The sequence below is a fragment of the Leguminivora glycinivorella genome, chromosome 16 (assembly GCF_023078275.1).
Source record: "Leguminivora glycinivorella isolate SPB_JAAS2020 chromosome 16, LegGlyc_1.1, whole genome shotgun sequence".
In the NCBI taxonomy this organism is placed as follows: Eukaryota; Metazoa; Arthropoda; class Insecta; order Lepidoptera; family Tortricidae; genus Leguminivora; species Leguminivora glycinivorella.
The window spans coordinates 9,308,862-9,321,764 of record NC_062986.1 but is presented as its reverse complement, the minus strand read 5'-3'; the positions used below and the strand labels follow the sequence as shown (position 1 = coordinate 9,321,764).

Below are 12,903 nucleotides of genomic sequence, written 5' to 3'. Positions count from 1 at the left end.
ACGGAGGCTCATTAGTATGGATAATAAATTAGTCTTAATGCCATAGCTAAGCGTTTATCGTTTTCGGTCCACTCAACCTGTATACGTAAACGATTTCCGATCATATTCCTCGGGCATAGGTTCCATAACGTGCCATTTTATATTTTAACGTGATATTTTATATCTATTATAAATCAAAGTTAAGACACCGATTGCCTCTATCGATTTTTAAGACTTATAGGGAGTCAAGGGATGTTCATAGAACTCGATAGCACTCCATTTGCCTGTTGTAAGACAATGCAAGGATTAACGTAATCAGATAAGTCAGGTTTACAGATATTTAGTACAATAAACCATGTAAGAAATTCCACAGCTCCATAATATGTTTATGCTTGGTAAAAGATCAACTATTTTTCCTAAAGCAATCATTCACATTTATTTCCAAATCTGCATTAAGTACCGCCACATCCTCACTCGCATGGCCTGGAGCCGCCACGCGGTGATTTACGGCCACTGTCCTTAAAACACCTTTCTCCCTTTTGGGCAACTCTTTCGGGGAACAATTTATTTGTCTGAGTGAATCGATTTCATTATCACTTCGCATTCAGCGACTACCTGCTTTGGGTTGGCCATGCTTCGCTCGATTCGAATACCTGACGAAAATAACAAAAAACTGGCTTGTGCAATTTTTATCGGAGAGAAACTTTTGTATTTGTAGGTACCATATACGGAATGTGCAAGTCTATATCGGTAGCCAAAGGTGTACTAAAAATAACTGACAGTCGATGTCCTACAAAAACCCTGGCTTCTTGTGATACAAAACGACACGCTGAACGGAACCAAACTTTGCTAGTGGCGATGGCGTCTGTTCCTGTTAGTTAAAGACATCTTACTAAAAACAGAAGGCACGTGCTGGCAATAGAACTTAACCAAGGAGTATAATTCAAATGGTTTAAAAAGAGAAATTTAAACGTTGATACGAGCTTTTTAACAGATATAATCACCGTGAAAATGTTGGTTTATTTCAAACGTGAGGGAGGCTCAGACAAACCAATTTCATTTTAATCTCAGAATCCGCTACAAATATGAATATCGGAGATCAAATTAAGTGGTGGTCGGGATGCAATTGGCAAGAGAACCAGGATGGAGTCGTCTAGACGCTCTAGACGGGCGCTAAGCTTGGTTATATACGCCCCGATTTGCATTAAACTGGCTAATGTTTGCTCACACCCCTTTTCGCTATTCATGAGTTATTGCATTCATCGATCTATTTCATCTTTAAGGAAAATTTGTGTGGGCATCGTTTTGCATGTCAGAAAGTTTTAAGATATAGATGGGTTTATCTGGATGAGATTCCTTAGACGGTTTGGTTAAGTTTTTCAACAGCAAATAGTAGTTAAAATTGCCTGGTAAATGAAAGTAGCAGTAAAAAAGTTACTAGCTCGCAAAACCCACTTTCTTTGTTAACATAATACGTAGCAAAAATACACGTGAGTGGAAAATAATCCGATTAGGTACTTCCTGTTTTCGCCGGACATTTCTTATTAAAGCTAGAAATAAAACAATCGGGAAATCCTTTAGTAAATGCTCCACAAACACTAGTTCTTTGAAGTTTTCTCGTGGAAGTTGGAGCAGTGCCAAGTTTATATAACTAAAGGTTCGCACGATATGATGCCTGTAATAAAGCATGAAATAATTTGACAACGGCGTTGGCTGGCCAGGGGAATAAACATCGTCTGAAGTCTATTAAGGTTGACGATGATAGATGTTTATTGCCTACCTGTTAGGAAATTATCGTTATTACCTGGACGATATAATGGAGTACTTGTTTTCGTAGATATTTAATTAGTAAATGAATGTCGTCGCGAGTTTGCGTAAGACTTGGAGCGTTTCGAGATAAGAGGCAGTGTCTTTACCATGCAGAAGTGGGGATCTGTGCCACGCGGCACGCGCGCCTTTGAGACAGACAGCCTTTGGTGGGCACCTTACGCTTTAAATTGTCTCGAGCAGGGGCTATATTCTAAACGCTTACCAGGAAAGTAACCGTTAATGAACCACTTTTAAAAAGCATCCCAATCATACAATGTTGTACAGAAAGTAACTTTGGTTCGCTCGAAAAAATCGGTCGACCACGCCCGCGTAAGCTATGGGAGTAGGTTCCTGGCCTGATAATTATGTGAATACTGTGGATGTCAGCGATAAAATGCTGTCAACGCAGTCACAAAATTCTTGCTTCTACTTAATTTAGTTAATGAACTACTCAAACTGAATGACGACAGGATCGCGTCATTTGACTTCGTTAGATTGCTTGCCGTGTTTAATTTTGATAATTTCCCAAGAGAAAGTACGGGCGAGTAAAGCCTGAGATATTTGTTCACAGAAATTGAAACAAATGCATTTTACGCAAAGGTTGAATCTTAATGATTCGTTTGTTCTATTCGTAAGGTTTGATTTAACACTTTCGCTACCAAGAACCCGACTGTCGGGTACACCGCTCGTAGAAGCGTAGCCGATTACATGGGTTTCCCCGTATGTAGCGAAAATGTCGTAGCGCCGCGTAGAGCCCGGTTTCGAAAGTGTTAACGATGAACATTTAATGTAATATTCTGATATAGGGTACTCGTCGGTTGCGCGGGAATATTGTAAGATGTCAATTTTGTTATTAATGTACATTTCTATACAGGTGTATATCGTACTTGTACTAGTTAAGTAATAATAGTTACCTTGTTTAATTTAAAGCCGCGATGGACGGCGTTACAGGAACTTATTTGATCTGAAAAGATAAAAGAAAATGTTAATAATGGAACAAATATCATCAAAACAGTGGCAAATTGTAAATGCAAACCTTTATAAAAAATAATTAAAACTAAAAGTACCTAACCACTTTGACAGTTTCTCTCTAATCAAAACTCAATCGACGTTTATCGATTCCATTGTCTTACGAACAACTTGTCCTAAGTCAAAGTAAACATTTGAATTATCCCCAACAAATTATATCTAAACCAGTGAGCAATATCCAAATACCAAAACTTAAGCCTAATCCTGTCTCTGACCTACTTACAATGTTTCTATTTGCAAAACATGCCTGAGAGCTCATTTAAACTTGATTCCAACATTTCCAACTCCAAGATACTTAACAACTACATATCACCCAGATACACTAAAATAATAGGTTATTTCATGTTTGTGATGAGTGTTAAATTGTCTAAATGGTTATGAAGCGGACATTTAATAAGTGAGCAGAATTAGTTCATATATGTATTAAGTAGGTACTAGGTACTAACGTGAAAATATTGTTAGGTGCTCTTCGGTGTGTACCTATGTAATATGCGTGCGAACGTGCGATATACATAGGTTGTGAAATGAGGTCTGCCGTATAATACCTACTTTTTACGAGAACACGTTTAGACTAGCAAAAGTTTATCCTAAAGTTTCACAAAACCTATATCACAATTTAAATACGTAAAACAATAGAATTGGTAAGCGTAGACAATCAAAAGACAGTTTCGATTCAATATCTGTGGCATCATTCTCTTAGGTCAACGAGATTCTATGGGGTAGTTCCTCAATCAAGCCAGTATGTAAACGTTCCGGATTAATCGTAATCATCACGAACCGAGAGCTCAGATTACATTAGTTCTTCAAAATGTTTGGCCGGCCCGAGCTCGGGTATGCAGTGGTATCAGGCTGTCCGATCTTAAAGTTGGCAATAAACAAGTACCGTTTGCTCCGTCACGGTGGTGGCCGCGGCTTTGCAGAATTCGATGCTGCGAGATGTTCGGTATTTAGATCGAATCGTCGGGAACGTTCCAGTCGGGGAATCGAGAAACGGTCAAAGGGAGCAAAATGCTTCATACTCGTAGATTTAACGAATTTGTGGACAGGCGTAACATCAAGGAAGGAATGTTTTGTTACAAGACTGCTTTGTTTTTTACTTAGAAAGTAAAAGCGTAACTTCACATGTAGTGGTAATAACATTTTTAAGTAGGAAGCCATTTTATTAAGAGAATATTGAAGCTTTTTTGTTAATCTGGAAAAGTCTCTGGTCAAGGACACGTTACGACGCCGTCCGAATTATGAGATTAATGAGTGATGTTCAGAATTATGAGTGATATTATTAAGTATTAAGAGGTATTAAAATTAAGACATTAATTAATTTCTCATGCATGATTGGAAAGGCCGTTACTCAGATTAACGAATAAATAGTATTATACATTTATTAATTTTTCACGCCATTTAATTCTAATCGTACGTATAAATGTTCATTATAAAATTATCATTTGGTGTAAACCTAACAACAAGTAACTATACATTAACTAACTTAATCAAGTGTTCATTAACTGATCCGAATGGAACGGTATAAAACAAAGTGACAAGGACAGTATCGGAAAAGCGCAGCAAATAAACGGGCTGAACGGACGTGCCAACGGATAAATCGTAGGCCTAGTTACTAATTAAAAACAAACTAGCCTGTACCATCGGAACCATAAGGCGGTCAGGCTTTACAATCCCATCGCCGCGAGCATAGCGTAAAGCTCAGATACTATTCGATCTATTCGCGATTTCCGTGTCGTCTTGGATCGTTAATTCGGTTTTTTTGTCAAATTCTTAAGATTCTCCCGTTCAGTTTTCGTCAATAGTCTTTGTTGTTTGCTTTTATCTTATTCCGGTACATTCGTTCGCTGTCTGATCTATGTTTTTTTTTCTTAGTTCCATTAGGAACTTAGAATTAGACCAAAGACAATTAGGACACCGAAGTAGGTAAGAAAAAGACAAAGATGACAAAGACCGATGAAAGTGATGATTGTAATGAATGAATAGGATGCATTTAATCACTTCACAAAAAAAATGTACGAAAACGGATCCCAAAACTATATCTGAATGAACTAACTAAATGTTCATTCAGACACAAAACTTGGCTAGGAACTAAATCACAACTTCCTGCAAACCAGAGTATGGTTTGTTGGCAGACGAGTCTTGAGTTGGTAGGTAAGCGATGGCAAGAACAATCCAGTATACGCTGCAACACTGCATACGACTTGTTCCCTATTCTCCCGGCGTTTAAAAGCTTTCGTATATTCATTTGCAAACTTTCTCAATTCCCTTTGGTTGGCAGCTGGGTGAAATTTATGTAAAATGCCTTTTTGCACGTTTAGGTATTAAGCGGTCCTTTTGTCAGGAAACTTTGTTATTATCGTGCGTGATTTAAAACTGGGCACAAAACTTGTTCCCACACAAGCTTCGTTAAAAGCAAAACATTGTAGCGCTTTGCTTGGGAATTACATTCTTGTGTTTTGTTTATCTCATTCAGTTTATACCTCTATGTATTGCAAATCCATTTAAACTTTTATTAATTAGGACCTCGTATTCAAAGCAGTCTTAACATGATTAGTATAGTATTATTATAACATGAAATGTAGATATGTCCCTACAGATACCGTATAATAATAATGTAAGTAACGACGTATTTGGTTTGGATAGCTGTGTGTTCACGCACATATTGGTCACAGATGTAAATATTTATTTTTAGCTTCCAACAAGAGATTGATAAGTTATAAAGTAAACAAAACTTAAAAGATCCATGATTCATACATCGCCTCATATCGTATGTGACTCATTACTCAGTAAACTTAGCTGTTAGTGCTTACGCGTCTTGTATTCAAGCATTGGGTCGAGGTCATTGTTTAATATTTTATTTCCCCTAAATTACAAGAGGAACATAAAAGCGGTAATAAATCTTTAAAGAGACGAGATGAAAAAAGGTTGGGCTTAGAATGCAGACGGAATATTTTTAGTAGAAGGCAATACGAGGTACGAATGTTTACAAAGTCAGCGCGTCAGTTACTTTTTACACGTGGAACAATTGGAGCATACCTACTTGTAATGTAAGATAAACAGTAAACAATGACAATTTGATTTAGACTGTTTGTTTTAATGTAAGGTGACTTTCTTGTTTTTAAACGACGGATAATTGTATTGAGTAATTAATTAGTTGTAAATAAATGCACTTTTTAATTATTACTAGGACGTTTTTCCTAATGTAATGAGAATTACTAATAATTTACGTACATTGTAGTTCACCTATATCAATATCAAACAGCTGTAAGAACCCTTCTTATCTTATAACACGAATGGTCCAAGAGCTGGCAGGATTTTGGAGTAGGTCCTTGAGGCAACCTGGAAAGGTGCTCAGATGCTTCTCTGATCATAGCCAACATCAGGTCTGCAAGTCTGGCAGCTGGGGAGTGGGGCTTTATCGAGCTATGAATTTTTAAAGATTTAATTTTTTGAGGCCCAAAAAAGGTGTTTGAGGCAACCTGGAATTATTAAAAAGTGAAAATAGAGTTCCTCAGAAGTCGCATAGTATTTATGCCAGATCATTTGGCCGGGTCCTTCACCGTGCCAGAACGGTACAAAGTGGTAAAAAAAAAAAATTCCAAAAAAGGTTCTTGAGGCAGTCTGTCATTTTTACCAGTGAAAGATGAGGGTCTAAATAGCCATGGAAAAATAATGCCATGACATGAGGTGGGGTCCGTACCCTGCCATTCGATCTTGAAAGTCATTTTTTTAGTTTTTCGTAAATAACTCGTAAACGGTGGCCCACAGCAAAAAAAAATGTTAAACAGAAAATATCTACATAAAATTTCCTACAAGAAAAGTTATGTACGTTTTTTCGATAGGATCAATATATAAATGGATAATTTAGTAAGAAAGTTTTTTTAATCGATTACATGCTCCGTTTTTCGTCAATACCTCGTAAACGGTGGCCCACAGCAAAAAATTATGTTTAACAGAAAATATCTACATAAAATTTCCTATAAGAAAGGTTATATAACTTTTTTCGCTAGGATCAATTTTTTAGTTGGAAAGTATTTTTAAATAGATATTTGGGCCGTTTTTTGTTGATAACTCAAAAACGGTGGCTCACAGCCAAAAATAATGTTAGACAGAATTAATCTACATAATATTTCCTACAAGAAAGGTTCTATACGTTTTCTCGCTAGAATCAATATTTTAGTTGAAAAGTATTTTTAAATACATTTCATGGGCAGTTTTTTGTTAATAACTCGAAATCTGTGGCCCACAGCCAAAAATAATGTTATACAGAATTAATCTACATAATATTTCCCACAAGAAAGGTTATATAACATTTTTCGCTAGAATCAATATTTTAGTTGGAAAGTATTTTTAAATAGATTACATGGGCCGTTTTTTGTTAATAACTCGAAATCGGTGGCTCACAGCCAAAACTAATGTTACACAAAATTAATCTACATAATATTTCATACAAGAAGGGTTCTATAACATTTTTCGCTAGAATCAATATTTTAGTTGGAAATTATTTTTAAATAAATTTCATGGGCCGTTTTTTGTTAATAACTCGAAATCGGTGGCTCACAGCCAAAACTAATGTTACACAGAATTAATCTTCATAATATTTCCTACAAGAAAGGTTCTATAATATTTTTCGCTAGGATCAATATTTTAGTTGGGAAGTATTTTTAAATAGATTTCATGGGCCGTTTTTTGTAAATACCTCGTAAAAGGTGGCCTACAGCTAAATAAAATGTTCACGAGAAAAAATCTACATAAGATTTCCTACAAGAAAGGTTCTAAGTATACGTTTTTTCGCTAGAATCAATATTTTAGTTGGAAAGTATTTTAAAATGGGCCGCTTTTTGTTGATAACTCAAAAACGGTGGCTCACAGCAAAAAATAACGATATACAGAATTAATCGTCATAATATTTCCTACAAGAAAGGTTCTATAAGATTTTTCGCTAGGATCAATATTTTAGTTGGAAAATATTTTTAAATAGATTTCATTAGCCGTTTTTTGTAAATACCTCGTAAACGGTGGCCCACAGCTAAATAAAATGTTCACGAGAATAAAATCTACATAAAATTTCCTTTAAGAAAGGTTCTATACGTTTTTTCGCTAGGATCAATATTTTAGTTGGAAAGTACATATTTTGAAATATTACATGGGCCGCTTTTTGTTAATAACATCAAAAACGGTGCCTCATTACCAGAAATAATATTAAACAGAAATAATCTATATAATATTTGCTACAAGAAACGTTATGTAAGATTTTTCGTTAGGATCAATATTTTAGTAGGACAGTATTTTAAATAGATTACACGAGCCGTTTTTTGCAAATAACTCGAAAACGGTGGTCCACAGCTAAATCAATCTTCAACGGGAATAACAAACATAAAATTTGCTACAATATAAGTTTTGTACGTTTTTTCGCTAGGATCAATAATATTTAAATAGATTTATTTATTTATTTACACAAAGAAAATTACACAGTATGACAGTATACAAAACTAAAGCACCGTGAATTTTAAATAAACATTACAACAAGTAACACAAAATTAAATATTAAATAAACAGCAAAATCAAAACATGACGCTCGTATAGCCCGGTCTACTGCCACGAACCATATCTGTTTTTTTGATTACATTTTGGAAAAGATGGACTCGCACCACCAAGTAGATGCGATATACTTCGATTTCAAAAAGGCATTCGACTTGGTCGACAATGACGTACTACTGCAGAAATTTGCAGCACTCGGTTTCACCCCAAAGCTCTTGTCGTTTTTTGCTAATTACTTGAAAGATCGTAGCCAATACGTGCAAATGTCGAACTTCCGGTCTAGAGAATATTATACGCGTTCGGGAGTTAGCCAGGGGAGCAACTTGGGTCCGACACAGTTTCTTATTATGGTAAACGACCTTTGCAGTAGTATTATTGGGGCGCATTTTCTCCTCTTTGCTGACGATCTCAAGTTAATGTTGCCAATAGATAGTTCCTTGGACTGCGACTTTCTCCAGCAGATGGTGGATACAGTGTCACGGTGGAGCGCTAATAACAAGCTGGAGCTTAACGCTAAGAAATGTAAAGCCATCACATTTACTAGGTCAAAAAACCCGATCACAGCGAGCTACCATCTTTCTGGCGTTCCGCTGGAGCACGTTTCCGCCATCCAAGATCTTGGTATTGGGTTGGATACTAAGCTCAACATGCACGATCACATCATAAGCATTTGCAAGAAGGCTAACAAGACGTTAGATTTTATCATGAGAACAGCCGCACAATTCAGTGACGTGAAAATTGCCCTACTATTGTATAATGCGTATGTCAGAAGCAAATTAGAGTATAATGCGATATAAACGCGTATAAACGCCCATTTGCTCGCAAGAATATCAACATTAGGTGCCACGTCTAAAAACTCATTCACTATTTGCAGTGCACGAACTAGCGGTTACTTGCGGCAAAACACGGTTCGAGCGGCCGGCACCGCCAGTACGGTGCCTACATTCACGAAAAGCATATTTCGTCACAGAGAGAACAAATAGACGGACCAGCTGGGATACTAAAACCGGGCAATCTGACTCCCCCTTCAAAATAACACATGCAACAGACATCAGCACGACATTACGCCTAACTTCTAACGAGAAGAAACCCAACGTCCCCAAAAGGAATTTTGTTGGGTACAAGAATCGGTAATACCCGTACATTTTTTTATAAAAGAAACGCAAAAATGTTTTTTGGACCTTTTCGAGCAGCAGGATGTAGGGCGCTTCATGGGGATTCCAAACGGCTGAGGCTGTCTCAAGCTTACTTCTCACCAGGGCAGTATAAAGAAGCTTTATGTCCCTGGGATTGTCAAATTCTTTGGCGTTGCGGACAACAAACCCAAGCCTGCGGTAACAGTCTGCAGCAAGCATTGTCATGTGCTCATGAAAGTTAAGGTGGGAATCTAAAACATAACCGCACAGTTGTCAACATTGAACTGAAGTTTCAGAAGTTTGTTTACAAGACTCAATTCATAAACCCGATCAATATCACTTTGTAAAGATTGTAAGTCAGAATCTTCCTGGACCCTGTAAATTAGTTTCAGGTCGTCAGCATAGAGTAGGCATTGCGCATGCTTAGGCACCAAGGCCAGATCATTGACCATAACACCAAAGAGCAGAGGACCCAGAATAGAGCCCTGACTGACCCCGGAACGGGTGGGGTAGGCACTCGACACAAAGCATCCGTGCTGCACATATTGCCGTCTATCACGTAGATAACTAGCAAAAAGGCAAAGCAGTTTAGGCGAGAAACCAACGCTGCATAATTTGCTTAAGAGTACGTCGTTATCTACGCGATCAAAGGCTTTTTAAAATCAAAGTACAGCACGTCCACCTGCATCCCTCTATCTAAGTAGCGCGAAACGGAATCAACCAAGGTTAAGAGGCCTTATTCCTAAAGAAGAGTGTTTTTTGCAAAATGTAACATTTTTCATTCAAAACTATAATGAAACTATACTTAAGTGATTATTAAAAAACTGATAATGTTTCTAAAAGAACATATCTTAAGCTAGTTAATCATAATATAATATTTTAAAATATGTCTTTTTATACTTAAAACAAATCAGTTTTTTCGGTAGACGTTTTCAAATTTCGTAGTGGGATCACTCGTTTAGAATCGTGATTGTGCTGTTAAATATGTTATTTGGGGTAATAAATGATCACAAATCACAATCCTATTTGTTATATCCAGCACGGGAAGCATGGTCGCGCGATAGACGAAAAAATATCAGGCCGTCCGGATATCGCACTTACAAATAGTGCGATGGACGGCCTGCTATTTTATCGTCTATCGCGCGACCATGCTCCCCGTGCTGTACGAGGTAATCATAGTTTGACATTTTAAGATTTATTTGAAATGGTGGATAAATAACCTTCCGTATCTTCCCCATTTTTTCGATAAAAAGAGGTTTACATTATGTATTTTTCCTGCGATTCCTGCATTTATTGTAACTCTTAAATAATATTATCCTAAACTAGAACTTCTTGTTGACATATAAGAAAAAATTATACATATAGGACATACCTTTCTGTCGACAGACATTTTTTTAAAGCACCTAAAATTCGAATAAAATACACTGTTGACACGGGCCCGCTCAGTCTGCGCCGAGCGCTCGTAGCAGGGGCAGGAAACTTAGAAGAGGCCCCTTTTTGCATAGAAAGTGGCTACATCGTGTGAGTTTTTTGTACCAACATTTCTTAACTTGGTACTTTCAACTTGAGCTACTAGATGGCGGGGTCACTGAAATACGTTTCTAAAAAGTTTATATATGAAATATTCCATGTCAAGCACAGAACGTTTAACGTTATTTTGTAACAAAGATTTTTATTCATAAATTAAATTTTTACTGATAAGTTAAATATCAGTATTTTAAAATTATCATTATTAACATCTATTACTTATTACAAACAATGTCCGAATATGTCCAACGTAAAACGAAACGTTGGAAAACATGGCGTTACAAAAGTAATATTTTTATGTCAATTCAAATTCGAAATTGTGTTTTTGTTGATTTCTTGTTAATAATGAGTGAACCCGGCAGAAAAAAACGGTATTGCATTTTCGGCTGTGCGGATTTGGGTAAGTAAAGTAGTTTTTGATACATTTTCCATTTGCGTGGTATTTATTTCTTCATATATATATTGCGCTGTGATGCGGAGAAAAACAAAAATAGTTTTAAGAGAGCTTTGTTCAAACACTACCTAGACAAAATTTAGATGCCTCATTTATTTGTGAACTACCTAACCATCATTGGCATACTTTTGTAGATCTGTATTCATTAAACAAACAAACAAAGCATTTATTGCAAACATATTACATGGGGGAGTAATATGACCCTGCAAGGGCGCAGCAATCTTACAACTACTTAATAGTAGGTATATAAATAAATTACAAATTAGGTTTTACAAGTTATTAGTAATACTGTAGATTCTTTAGAATTAAGCTACTTAATTTTATCATAATGGGTATTAATTAAACATTCTGTCATCAAAAAATTCTTGCAATGTATAGAAGGCTTTGTTAATTAGATATGTGTTAAGGGATTTTTTGAATAATTTAAGATTGTCTATTTATTTTATCGATTGAGGAAGTTTATTAAAGATTTTTATGCACATCATACCATGACAACGAATTATAATTATGTACCTTTAGACTCACCCAGATCCCACAGTCAAACTGTGTAAATAGTTTTGGGGGACATTGTATTTACATTTAAGTTCCTACTTCCTATGTAAGATATTTATTAAATAAATAAATAATAAATACACTTGGCCTATGCGTTTTGGGTATTTCTAATTTTTCGTATAAGATTAAGCAAGACGGTTTACCACCACGGTATCCAAGTTAAAATACTACTACAGGTTAAATGTGTAGTTAAAAGAAACGGTGTGCTAATTTGATTCAAATGTTATCATATGTTGCAGGTGCACCCATGCACGGTTTTCCTCATCCGGAAAGAAATGCTGAATTGTTTGATAGTTGGCTGTCAATTGTTGGACATAAAGTAAAGGAGACTGACCCTTTGAAGATATATAAAAATAAAAAGATTTGTGACTATCACTTTACACCAGAGCAAAAAGTAGCATGCCACCGCTTAATTTATAAAGCTGTACCATCTGTGAATTTTGAAGGTGGGTAAATAATTATACACTGTGCTTTTATTGAATTCCGTTAATTTCGGCATATAGTTAGGTCCATTATAGGAAACAGAATAGCATGGTTAATTTTTTTATTTCGTAACTTTTTTTTGAGAAATCCCATACACCTGCGATAGATGTTACATCAATTGCTGTTAAGAAACGGGCTCTGTGTTTGATATGCGATTGACATGAAATAGTTTTGACACTTACTTAGTGTGAGTTAATTGTAAAGCCCGTTTCTCAATAGCAATCGAAGTTAACATCTATCGCAGGTGTATGGTTTTTTTTTAGAAAAAAATACGAATTTAATTATCTAACAAATGTAACTTTGCCATTCTGTTTCTCATAATGGACCTAAATATATGCCGAAGTTAACGGAATTCAATAAAAACACGGTGTATAGTGCTGTGCTATGTATACA

At 36.1% G+C, this 12,903-nt stretch overlaps 1 protein-coding gene across 1 annotated transcript in view; it reads right to left on the bottom strand.

The window, feature by feature from the left end:
• LOC125234359 (dystroglycan 1) overlaps nucleotides 1-12,903 on the bottom strand; it is a 176,975-nt gene that overhangs the window by 44,810 nt on the left and 119,262 nt on the right. The window contains 1 exon segment of the mRNA XM_048140549.1: nucleotides 2,703-2,752. The gene's annotated coding sequence lies outside the window, so the exon portion shown is untranslated.